We start from the raw sequence: 13,658 nt of genomic DNA, 5'->3' as shown, positions 1-13,658 counted from the left end.
TAATGAGTTATTTATAAAATGTCATGTTGTCACAAAAACAGACATCATCACATATGAAAAAAAAATGGCATGTAGTCATGATAATTCATCCCCTAAAAATGTAAATTGGAGAACTGCAATTTTGAAATTTTTGGTTCCAAAATAAGCACTTGTGCTATTTCCTTCCTCTAAAGGTCAGACATTCTTTGTGTACACTGAGGGCACAACAGAAATGAGGGCCACCACTCCCTTGCATAAACAATTTTTTTCTTACTAAGAAGCCATTCTAACTGAGGTGAGATGGTATCTCATTGTGGCTTTAATTTCCATTTTGCTAATGATAGTGATACTGGGTATTTTTTCACATATCTGTTGGCCATTTGTATGTTCTTTTGAGAAATGTCTATTCAGATATTTTGCCCACTTTTTAATGGGATTATATGTAGTTTTGTTGTTGAATTATTTGAATTCCTTGTATATTCTGGATATTAGTCTCTTGTCAGATGATTATCTTGCACATATTTTCTGTCATTCTAGTGGTTGTCTCTTCACTCTGTCGATTGTTTCTTCTGCTGTGCAGAAGCTTTTTAGTTTAATGTAGTCCCACTTGTCTATTTTTGTTTTCATTGCCTATGCTTTTGAAGTCTTAGCCATAAAATCTTTGCCTAGACCAATGTCCTGAAGCATTTCCCCTATGTTTTCTTCTAGTAGTTTTATACTTTCAGGTCTATGTTTAAGTTTTAATTCATTTTCAGTTGACTTTATATATAGTGAAAGATGGGGGTCTAGTTTCAATCTCATTATCGGTCTGTTTAGGTTTTCTGATTCTTCCTGCGTTAATTCTGGTAGGTTGTGTGTGTCTAGGAATTTATCCATTTCCTTGAGGTTTTACAATTTTTTAGCATATAGTTGTTCATTAGTCTCTAATGATCTTTTGCATTTCTATGATATCAATTGTAATGTCTCCTTTTTATTTCTGAATTTATTTATTTGAATCTTTTTTTTGTCTTGGGTTTGTCTATCTAGAGGTTTATTGATTTTGTAAATCTTTAAAAAAAATTTTTTTTATTCTTTGTATATTTTTTCTTCTCTATTTTGTTTATTTCTGCTCTGATCTTTATTATTTCTTTCCACCTACTAATTTCAAGTTTGGTTTCTCCTTGCTTTTCTAGTTCCTTGACATGCATTGTTAGGTTGCTTATTTGAAATCCTTCTAGTTTTTATTCTTTTGCTATAAACTTCCTTCTTAGCACTGCTTTTGCTGTATCCCATAGGTTTTGGTATGTTGTGTTTCTATTTTCATTTGTTTCAAGAAATTTTTAATTTCCTTCTTAACTTCTTCATTGACCTAGTGGCCATTAAGGAGAATGGTTGTATAATTTCCATGTATATGTACATTTTCCAGTAATTCCTAGTTTTATTCTATTGTGGTCTAAGAAGATACTTGTTATAAATTGGATTTTTTAAAAATTTGTTGATACTTATTTTGTGGCTTAACATATGGCCTATCCTGGAGAATGTTCCATGTGCTGTTGAAACGAATATGTATTCTGCTGCTGTTGGGTAAAATGTTTTGTAAATATCTGTAAGGTCTGTTTGTTCTAAAATTTCAGTTTAAAATCAATGTTCCTTTTTTGATATTCTATCTAGATGATCTGCCCAATGCTGAGTGAAGTGTTGAAATTCCTAACTGTTATTGTATTGGATTCTACCTCTCCCTTTGGATCTAATAATATTTCCTTCATATATCTAGGTGCTCCAGTGTTAAGTGCATATATATATTTAGAATTGTTATATCTGCTTGCTGAATTAACCCCTTTATCATTATATAATGACCTTATTTGTCTCTTTTTACAGTTTTTGACTTCAATTCTGTTTTATCTGATGTAGGTATTACTATTTCTGCTTGCTTGGGGGTTTTGTTTACATGGAATATCTTTTTCTATCCCTTCATTTCAGTCTGTATGTTTCTTTACAGGTGAAGTGAGTTACTTGTAGGTAGCATATAGTTGGGTCATTTTATTTTTATACATTCAGTCAGTCTATATCTTTTAAGTGGGGAATTTAATCTATGTACATTTAAGGTTATTATTAATAAGTGACTTATTCCTGTCATTTTAGTTATTTTCTGGTTGTTTTGTATATCCTGTGTTCTTTTCTTCTTCTTTTACTATTAATCACTGTGGTTTGGTGGTTTTTTTATAGTGGTAACATTTGACTCCTTTCTCTTTCTCATTTGTATATTTTCTCTACTAGTGGGTTTTATACTTTCATGTGTTTTTACGATGGTAGATATCATTCTTTCAATTTTAGATGTAGGACTCCCTTAAGCATTTCTTGCAAGGTCAGTCTAGCAGTGATAAATTCCCTAAGGTTTTACCTGCCTGGGAAATACTTCATTTCACCTTCATTTTTGAAGGATAGCTTTGATGGGTATAAATTTTTGGTTGTCAGTATTTTTCTTTCAGTGCTTTGAATATATCGTCATATTCTCTTCTGGCCTGTAAGGTTTCTGCTGCAAAATTTACTGTTAGTCTGATGAGGATGCCCTATATAATGTATATACAGAATTAGGTCTAATTTTGTATAAGACCTAATACATTTCATTTGCTGGTTTTAGAATTCTCTCTTTGTCTTTGACTTTTGACAGTTTGATTATAATGTGCCTTGGGGAAAACCTTTTGGGGTTGAATCTATTGGGGAACCTTTGAGCTTTCTTTATCTGTATGTCTATATTTTTTGCAAGACTTGAGCAGTTTTCAGGTATTATTTTCTTAAACAGTTTTTTTTTATAACTTTGCTCATGTTTTCTCCCTCCAGAATTTCCAAAATTAGAAAATCTTGTTGCTTTATGGTGTCCAATATGTCACACAGGCTTTCTTCTTTTTCATTCTTTATTCCTTTTTTGTTGGTCTGGCTGGGTTATTTCAAAAGCCCTGTCTTCAAGTTGAGAAATTCTTTCTTCTACTTGATCTGCTCTATTGTTCAAGCTCTCAATTCTATTTTTTATTTTTTCATTGGATTCTTTAGTTCCAGGATTTCTGTTTTGCTCATTTTAATGATAATTATGTCTTTGCTGAGTTTCCCATTCAGATTATGATTTATTTTTCTGATTTGTTTATGTTGTTTATCTGTGGTCTCTTGTATTTAACTGAGTGTCTTTAATAGAATTATTTTGAATTCTTTTTCGGCCATTTTGTAGAGTTCCTTTTGATGGGATCTAGTACTAGAAAATTATGACGTTAGTCTGGAGGTGTTATGTTTCCTTGCTTTTTCATGTTTCTTGTGTCTTTACATTGATATCTGTGCATCTGGTGTAATGGTCACTTCACTTCTTTCAACTTTATGGATTGGGTTTCATAGGAAAAAACTTTGTCATGTGTGTGTGTGTGTGTGTGTGTGTGTGTGTGTGTGTGTGTTGGGTGGAGTGCCTTGGCTTTGCTTCTGGATGTGCATAGTAGTTTAGTCTTTGTATGAATTATTTGGTTGTAATCATCATCTGTGGTACCTATGAGTTCCTCAGTGGTTTGGGCTGTGGTTGGTAGTAGAAGCTGTGGTACAATTTTGCTGGGGACAGGGATGCCAGATAGGCCAGTATTCAAGGACCAGTGGTGACACTGGTGGGCTGGGCAGGCAGGTTCTTGGGCCCTCACGATGGCACATGTGGTCTCTTAAGAGTGACAATGAAGGTACTGGTGGTGGTGGGTTTGGGCAGGCCAATCCTTGGGCTTCCAGGCTGCTTGCTTGGGTGCTGACAGTGCAGCAGTGAGCTGGACAGGCAAGCAAGGCCTCAGGCCTCTGGGCAGCATGTGTGGCACTGGTGTTGGCAGTTGTGGTAGCAGGCCAACACTCAGGCCCCTGAATGTTATGTTGGAGTACCAGTAGTGGCAATGGTGGGCTTGGTGGGGTAGTCCCCAGGCCCCCAGTGGTGGTTACAGCAGGAGGTTGAGCAGGCATGCTCTCAGGCCCCCTGATATTTGCATGGGTACTGGTGATGGCGGATGGGGTAGGTCAATCCCCAGGCACCTGAACAGTGCATTCAGACAGCAGTGACAGCAGGTGGAGCATTCCTGCCTTCAGCCCACTAGAATGCATGCAAGAGAGACAGCAGCAGTGGCAGAAGGCTGGGGAGGCCTACCCTCAGGGCCTAGGACAGTGCCTGGGCAGGCCAGTATCTAGGCTCCCTGAAGGAACATGCAGATGCATGGCAGCCCTACCATTGGAGGTAGCAAGGTTGATGTCATGTGGCAGGGTGCTGTGCAGGAGGCTCTCAGGCTCTAGGAGCTCTCACTTTAGCTCCCTTTGTCCCAAGGGTAGCCACCCTGGTGTGCTATACTCCCCATTCCCTGGGGTGCAGAACACTACATGGGCTAGAGTGCTGGAAATGGCCATACCACTGGGTCCATCTGGTCTCACAATACTGTAGCCATCTGTGTGGATGGGGAAATGTCAGTGGTGCTTCAGGGATGTGGAAATGTAGAGGCTACTGGGCCCTTGAGCAGGATGAAGCCTGATGAGGGCTGGGCTCTCACACTGGTACTGCATGTAGCTGTTTGGGTATCGCAGGGTGTGGGGCATCCCACGTGAACTCCCTCTCTGAAACAATACTGTCATGTGGACTCTAGGCAGCTCCCTATACTAGTCTCAGGACCTGTGAAGGCCAATGGGCTCTCCCGTGGCTAGGACTATAGGAGTCCGTGGTAAAAATGTGGTTGCTGGGGAGCTCTTGTTTACCTTTTTCCTGCAATGGGGACTTTCTCCTGGCTCTAAGCCAAACCTGGCCAGAATGGCTGCCCCACTTCCCAGCCTTCCATGCCTCAGAGGTTCCCTGTCACTTCCCTGTTGAATTCCAGTGTTCTCTCTTAAATATTATTCAACAAGTGATTATCTACTCAGTGTTTTGGTCTTTTTGGTAGAGGAGGTGAGTGCTAGATACCTAGTCAGTTATCTTTACCTCCTTGGAGGCCTTCTAAATAAATCTTTAAACATTTTTCTTTACTTGAATACATTCCTCATATCATGGTTTTAGTATTTATCAGTAATGTTTATTGTAAGTCATCATTTCATGGTCTCTTTATTTTTTAAATTTTTTTTTATTTCAACATATTACAGAGGTATAAATATTTAGGTTACACATATTGCCTCTTTATAATGGATCTCAAATTCTTTGGAGAAGATGGGCTGTGCCCTCTAACTCATATGTACTCAAGGTTATAATCCCCTTAACTGTCCTGGTAAAGAGTTGAAAAACTGGTTATTTCAAACCCTTCATTGCTAAGGGTATTCTCACAACACTTGATTTTCACGAAGCCATCTCCTAGCCAAAATTTTTCATGTTAGACATACTGCTCAGCTAAGATCTGATGGTTGCTTTGTTGGAAGGTTGCAGACCTTTGGATTGGGTTTGGTGAGAGACCAGAGCTACAACTACCAGTAGTCACTGGCAGATTCACTAGGCACAGAGACAAGTGGAAAGCACAGGATCCTGGACCTATTGCTCCCCAGCAATGATTCAATGTTCACAACATGCACACAGGTAAACCAAACTCAGGAGGAAAAGCAAAAAAGATTATATGCTCTTAAGAGCATTCTTATCTGAATGGGGAATCTGGTTATACATATAGCAAATGCAGATGAACGTAAATAACATGCATGTAGAGAAAGAGAATCTGAGAAAGACATAAGTAAGTTCTATGGGATTTGATGAATAGAGTTTCATGGTCAGTGTCAGTTTTACTGAGTGTTGGTAATTAATCAACTAATAATTCTTCTTACTCTATAAGTATTTATTAATAGTAAATTGAATTTCTACTGTGTGCCAGGCATTGAATTAAGCATCAATGCACTTGAATTTTGGAGTTAAACTGTCAGTGTTAAACCTTGTTTATATAATACCCAAGCAATGTGTGTATCAACAAGTTCCTTACCCTTTTTAAGCTTTAATTTTCCATCTGTAAAATGAGGGTAATTTCGATAGTGAGTTTGCAACAAACTAATTTAAGCAATGGTTTTAATAATGTGTGTAGTACTCATAAATGCTTAATAAAATAGCCATTGTTTTTATCATTACTTTTGTTTTTATTATTATGAGTATTATTGACTTGGACTTTCTGTAGATATATGCATATACTTCTCTAAATATTAAGTATTAGTAAGACCATATTACTAAAATTAAGTCATTAAAAGAGCCAATTATTGGCCTTTCTGTAGTGATAACTATAGTCTTATTCTCTGACAGATATACCATACACAAAATGTATTATATTAAATATGATGGATATTGCTATGGTTATTTAAAAATAAACAGAGCAACCAAAATGAGGAAAGCAAAAGCTATTTATTCAGATATTGCTATAACAATGGAGTCAGCCACCACCACTTGTGTTTTGGCAGAAACTCAAAGATAAGCAAAGGTATAGGTAAGCTTTATAGTGAAAAAAAGAAAAGGCTTGAAGGTGTGCCCTGGTTGGAGGCTGTTGCCCTGGGGAAGCTGTAGATGGGCTAACTAAAAACAGGACATCATATGTGATTGGTTAGGGCTACATATTTGGCTTTCTCTGATTGGTCCTAAATTAGAAGCAGAGACAAAAATTAGGGAAGCTGTCAGTTATCATTCAAGTCCTGGCTATTTTGAGCTGATTGTTATTATTTGATTATTGTTTGGCTTCTTGGATTGTTACTTAGACAGCAGTCTGACTTCCTACATGCCTTATTTATAGCAGATTGGCTTCCTGGGCTAGTTATTATTGATAATTGATTTGTTTTCTAGGCACATCATGTTTCATGTTTTTCCATATGGTCTGGTCATTGTCTTTGTGCATATTCAGTCTCTCAGTCAGGAGTTTAGGATCTGGAACTGGAGTACATACCTACCTTATGAAATGTGTGACTTTGGGCAAATTGGTAAATCTCTCTATGCCTCTCTTTATTAACATGTCAAAAAAGATCAGAATAGTCATGAATTTACAGAGTTATTGTGATAATTGAATGAGTTAATGTATATAAAGCACTTAAAATAGGGCCTGGCACATAGTAAGTATTAGATTTTATTCTTATATGATTGATGAAATAGTTGAGTTACATCTGTGGGATATAATTCATAGGATTCATTAGATTCAGTGTGAGAAGTGGTTGGAGGAATATATCAAATTACAATGATGCTGACATTTTGTGCCAATACAAATTCTACTTTTGCTTAAGCCACAATATTATTTCTAGTAAATTTCGATGAAAGAGAAAATATATTTTCTTGAAAGTAAGGCAGATTCTCAGTTCTTTACTTTTCTGCTTTGTCACTTTGTAGTACAGTGGTAGGTGAAGTATATTTCCCTCTTCATCCATATGAAGCTTGGTCATGCAACTTGATTTCACTAAAGAAATACTTATGGACATGATGTGAGCAGAGGCTCTAAATGTAGTTGCACAATTTGGCTTGGCTTCATATGTTTCTGTGATCATCATGAGAACTGCATGTCCCACGAAGTCACTATCTTTTTATCCTGAGCCCCAGAATGAGTTATGTGAAGAAAATTCAAACCTGACGAGAGCCCAGAGTCAAGCTCAGCCTGAGGCAGAATCTTTAGATCTGGGAGTAAAAAACAGAAATGTGGGCCGGGTGCGGTGGCTCATGCCTGTAATCCTAACACTCTGGGAGGCCGAGGCAGAAGCATCGCTTGAGGTCAGGAGTTTGAGACCAGCCTGAGCAAGAGCATGACCCTGTCTCTACTAAAAATAGAAGGAAATTAGCTGGACAACTAAAAATATATAGAAAATATTAGCCGGGCATGGTGGCACATGCCTGTAGTCCCATCTACTTGGGAGGCTGAGGCAGGAGGATCACTTGAGCCCAAGAGTTTGAGGTTGCTGTGAGGTAGGCTGATGCCACGGCAGGCTAGCCTGGGCAACAGAGTGAGACTCTGTCTCAAAAAAAAAAAAAAAAAGGAATAGAAATGTGTATTGTTATAAAACAATAGAATCAGGGGTAGTTTGTTATGTGACATTATCACAACAATAACAGGATAGTAGAGAAGAATAATAGGTCCACTGTTTCCTTCACAATGTTGTCATTACTAGATAAAATGAGCTGTTTGTCCTTTTAAAATGAGGGGAGTCTTTTGGTAAGGCAGAGTGGTTGGGTTCATGAGGCACTGCCAGAGCGATATGTTACTAGTTGGGGATTGGGGAGGATTGAACAATTGAGGATATTAGGTACATACACAGAGGATTCATGCTGAAAGAGACTGAGAGGAAGCATACAAAGGGAGAAAATAAATGCATATTTCACTTCATTGTTTTCAGTAGGGTAAGTGAAAGAGTTAATTTATCTCCCCAAAGCCAGTATTTCCTAAAAACATGGAGAAACCTATACTTAGAAATAAAAATTATTCATGACAAATAATAGTCAGAAAAACATAGACCTTTCAAAAAGTCTCGAATAATTTCATGGAAAAAAAAAATTCAACTAGTTGAATCATGCTGGTTGTTAGCATTTCATATTTATGACTATGCAAGTCTGGTCTTTAGAAATACCATACATATTTGAATTGCTTTTCCAGTTCTGGCATCAGATTGAAATTTAATTTCATGCAGCTCCTGATGATTTTGTTTAGAGTAGCTGCCTTTGCAGTGAATTCTGTCAACATGGTGCAGCAAAACCCTTCTTATGCTTCTGCAAGTCGCATGTAGGTGAAGCTTCTGAGTGAAACATCAGAATAGGTGCAGACAGAAACATTATTTTCTTGGCAATGCAGAGCCACTGCCATATGCTCTGAAACAGACAAGGTATGCAGTATTATTCATAATTATCTTTATTCATCAGAAATCCCTGGATTTTAGGTGGTGGTCACATTTACCCAGTGGGTGGGCCTGGCTGTCCTCCCACCAATCCTAATTCAGTTTGTGTCTCTGGACCATCATTTTCAGTTGCCAAAGCGATGGACTTACAGGATTTGCTGTCAGTACAATGTGGAGCTTAAAATAAAATTTGCATTGTTATAATTACTCCTCTATTCGCTTAGTTAAAGGAAGATTAATGAAAGTAAGAACATGATAAAGGTAAACACTATAAGGAATAATCATAATTACAGTAAAGCACATTCATTTGTCAGAAATAAATGTGTTGTATAATAATGCAAAAAATAGAAATATTATGACCCAAACTATACCAAAAATCTTTCCTATCTATAGTAACCAATACCACCCCCTTTAGCTTTACCATTTCTTTCCATCTAATATTCTATGCTTTTTGAAAAGGAATTTATAAACAAATCTATACTATGGTCCCAATGACTGATTACAACTTAATATGTTGCTCCGCTCAGGGCTATTTGAGCTTTAACACAAATTACTGTTTTAAATTGCAGGGAAAGAAGCTAAATTGGTTGTACTCCAGCTAACTGTGAAGAATTTCTGGGTTAGATGTTCTTAGGTGAAACACTGGGGCAGAACAGATCTCCCTAGCATATTTCAGTCAGTTGAAAGGGCTGGTTGCCCACTCGTGCTGTCATACCTGAGTACCATCCATAAGTAGGGTGCTCTTTTTCATGACTTTCTCATAAAACGTTGGTAGCAGCAAATAAAATTTGTGCTTTGGATTTAGGTATTTTCAGCAAAGTCATCTGATAACATCGAACATACTCTTTCCTACCACCCCATATTCCATCTTTTTGTGTCTGTGTGGGGGTGGGCATAAAGTGTGCATAATATCCAGGAAGAGAGTGGTCATCGCTTCTCACCTCACATGATTGAGCTATGATTGATGCTGATAATTCTTATTTATGTTATTTATTTTTAAAAAACTATGGTCCCAGTAGTGGGTTTCTATGCTAATTTTATTTTCTTTGCCATAGATTTTTTTCCCCTCTGTTGCCCGGTTTATTTTTACAAATGAGAATATATTTTCAAACACACAAAACAATAAGCCTATTTCCATATTTTTAACACTTATTGACTTTTTAAAGACAGAAAAAAGAAAAAAGACACAATAATGGCCCATAAATCCCCCACACAGATAATCCTACTGATTTAGAAAGAAAAACTAATGCTTTAAAAATTCATAGAGAAATAGACAAAGAAACATTAAAAATCTTCTCACATCATCCATCACCAAAGATAACCACTGTTGGTAGTACTTGTTATATGTGAATCTGGAAAATAATTCTATGTATACGCCATCATGTATATGTGTGTTTGTATATGCATTGTTTTCACATTAATATATCTTATAAATCTTTACATACGTGCACGTAGAGATGTAGTAGATATTTTAAATAAATGGAAAATTTTCATTGTATAGTATATCTCTAATGATAATCATTTAGTTTGTTTCCAGGTTTTATTCCTTATGGACATTTAGGTTATCCTGGTTTATTTTTTTACTTCTACAAGCTGTGCTAAAGTGAATACCCTTGTTCATTTATTGCAGAATAATTTGTCAACCACATTGCATAGTTATCTTACTAGCTATGGAACTCTGAAACAAAATGGATATGCATTAAAATGTTTTATACATTTGACAAAATAGCTTCTAAAGTGGTTACAACAATTTATACTCCCATTAGCAGTGCACACTTCCTGATATCTTGCTAGCATTGGGATTACAAAATTTTTAGATTTTGACAACTGTAAGGGGAGAAAACTATCCCAATTTGTTTTGCATTTGTTTAATAGCAATTGTAGTTGAGCATATTTTTATAAGTTTATTGTTCTGTATTTATTTTAAGTGAACTCTATGGCCTTATTTGTTTCCATTTGTAAATCATATTTTTTATTGATTTCTAGAAGCTATTTTCATTTTGGAGGAAATTAAGGAGGAAGGAGGGAGAAAGGAAAAACTATTCCACCTGAAATATGCTTTATAAACACAGTAACTTACCACAAACTGATATATAAGGTCACTTCAATTTAAGATGTATGTTTTGAATGAATGTGTGCTATGTGTAAAACAATGCTATATGGTGATGGTAGGAAGAAAATGAGAGAGCTGGAAATTTCTCATCAAGAGAGTAAGAATTTGTCCTTTGCCTTAAAGTATCTGGACCACAGGAGGAATATGTCTGAGAATTGTATATTTTCTTTAAAAAATAATGACTTTCTACTTGTGCGTAGACTATATTATTGTTCAAATTATTCACTGCCTCTCTCTGGGGGGTGGTTGACACTGCCCTTCCCATTGCTGGCAATCGTGACCCTGTGGCTTGCACAGCCACACCCTGAAATGTTTCATACAGTTATGGAAACCTGAGCACCAGAGTGACTTCATGGTGGACATATGACAAGAGTGAGAATTATACCTTTTCAGTGATAAGGCACTGAGATTTGGGAGGCAATTGTTACATCAATGTCTTAGTCTGCATTTTGTTGTTAGAACAGAATACCATGGATGGGGTAATTTATTAAAAAAAAAAAACTAAAACATAACTTTATTTGGTTCACAGTTCTGAGGGTGGGAAGTTTAAGAGCATAATGCCGGCATCTGATGAGGGTCATCCTGTGGCAGAAGGGCAGAATGCAGAAGCAAGTGCTCAAGACAGACAGAGAAAATCTGTCCTGACTTACCCATTTTATCAGAAGCCCATTGCTGTGATAACTAACCCACTCCCTCAATAACACCATCAATCTATTCAGGAGGGTTCTGCCTCTAATCACCTGGTAAAGTCCCCACTTCCCAATACCCTACTTCCCAATACCATTAACATTGGCAATTAAACATGAATTTAATCCAGACATTCAAACCACAGCAAGCAATGTATTTTAAGCAAGAAATCATCCAAAATTCCACTCCCCAGAAATAACAACTTTTAACATTTGGTGATATTTCTTTATGTACACGTGTCAGAAAGACGAATAAGATGGATGGATGAATAGATGGATAGAAATAATTGAGAATAATATTTTAACTTATAAATATAGTTTAATATTTTAGAAGACAAAATATTAAATTTAACTAGATTGACTTAAAAAAGCAACAAAACACAAATGAAAGGAACTTCTCAATTTGAGATAAAAGTTTATTCACTATAAGAATCCTGTTTTAAAAAGATCTTTCTAAAAATAAAAGATTATTTTAAAAATTTGAGAACTTGTCATTATTCTTCTAAAATACATGTATTAATTTAAGTCTGTGTCTTAATCCTGTGCCATGAAATATGGAAAAATTAGTATTTTGACCCCCTTCTCACACTCTTCCCTCTTTTATTGTATTACTATTCTCATTACAATAACATGATTATAACATTAAATTCTGTTCTGATACTATAAATCTACTCTAAATCTTAGTTCTCCTTACTTCTATATTTAAATAGAATCAGTGCTCACCATGATTTCTCCATTGCTAAATTCTTCATTTGATTTTTTTCTTAAAAGGCAGGATTTTGATTGGGGGGCATCAATTTGTTAGACTTCAAGCTATACTACAAGGACATAGTAACTAAGGCCAGCACCAGCATGGTACCGGTGCAAGAACAGAGACATAGATCCCTGGAAAAGAACTGAGAACCCAGATGTAAAACCATCCTCATATAGCCATCTAATCTTTGACAAAGCAGACAAAAACATACGCTGGGGAAAAGAATCCTTACTCAATAAATGGTTCTGGGAAAATTGGATAGCCACATGGAGAAGACTGAAACAAGATTCTCACCTTTCACCTCTCACAAAAATCAACTCATGGTGGATAATAGACTTAAACCTAAGGCATGAAACTATAATAATTCTAGACAAAAATGTTGGAAAAACTCTTATAGACATTGGCTTAGGGAAAGAATTTATGATGAAGACCCCAAAGGCAATCACAGCAACAACAAAAATCAATAAATGGGGTTGGATCAAATTAAAAAGCTTCTGCACAGCCAAGGAAACTATCATGAGAACAAACACACAACCTTCAGAATGGGAGAAAATATTCTCATATTACACATCCAATAAAGGGCTGATAACTAGAATCTACACAGAACTCAGGAAAATCAGCAAGAAAAAATCAAACAACCCTATGAAAAAGTGGTCAAAGGACATGAAGAGAAACTTTTCAAAATAAGACAGACTAATGGCCAACCCACATATGAAAAAATGCTCAACATCTCTAATCATCAGGGAAATGCAAATCAAAACCACCGTGAGATATCCCTTATCTCCAGTGAGAATGGCCTTTATCAAGAAGTCTCAAAACAATAATTGACATGGATGCGGAGAGAAAGGAACACTCCTACACTGCTGGTGAGACTGCAAACTAGTACAACCTCTATGGAAAGTAATATGGAGATACCTCAAAGAGGTACAAGTAGAACTACCATTTGATCCAGCAATCCCATTACTGGGCATCTATGCAAAGGAAAAAAAGACATTCTATAAAAAAGACATCTGCACTAGAATGTTTATAGCAGCACAATTCACAATTACAAAAAAGTGGGAACAATCCAAGTGCCCGTGAATACATAAGTGGATTAATAAAATGTGGTATATGTATGCCATGGAGTTCTACTCAACTACAAAAAACAATGGTGATTCTATCACCTGTTGTATTATCCTGGATAGCATTGGAGCTTATTCTACTAAGTGAAGTATTACCAGAATGGAAAAACAAACACCATATGTACTCACCATCAAAGTGGTATTAACTGACTTAACTGACCAACACTTAAGTGCACATATAGTAGTAACATTCATCAGGTGTCGGGCAGGTG

This window comes from Lemur catta, chromosome 4 (genome assembly GCF_020740605.2).
Source record: "Lemur catta isolate mLemCat1 chromosome 4, mLemCat1.pri, whole genome shotgun sequence".
Taxonomy (NCBI): domain Eukaryota; kingdom Metazoa; phylum Chordata; class Mammalia; order Primates; family Lemuridae; genus Lemur; species Lemur catta.
This window is presented reverse-complemented; position numbering follows the sequence as displayed.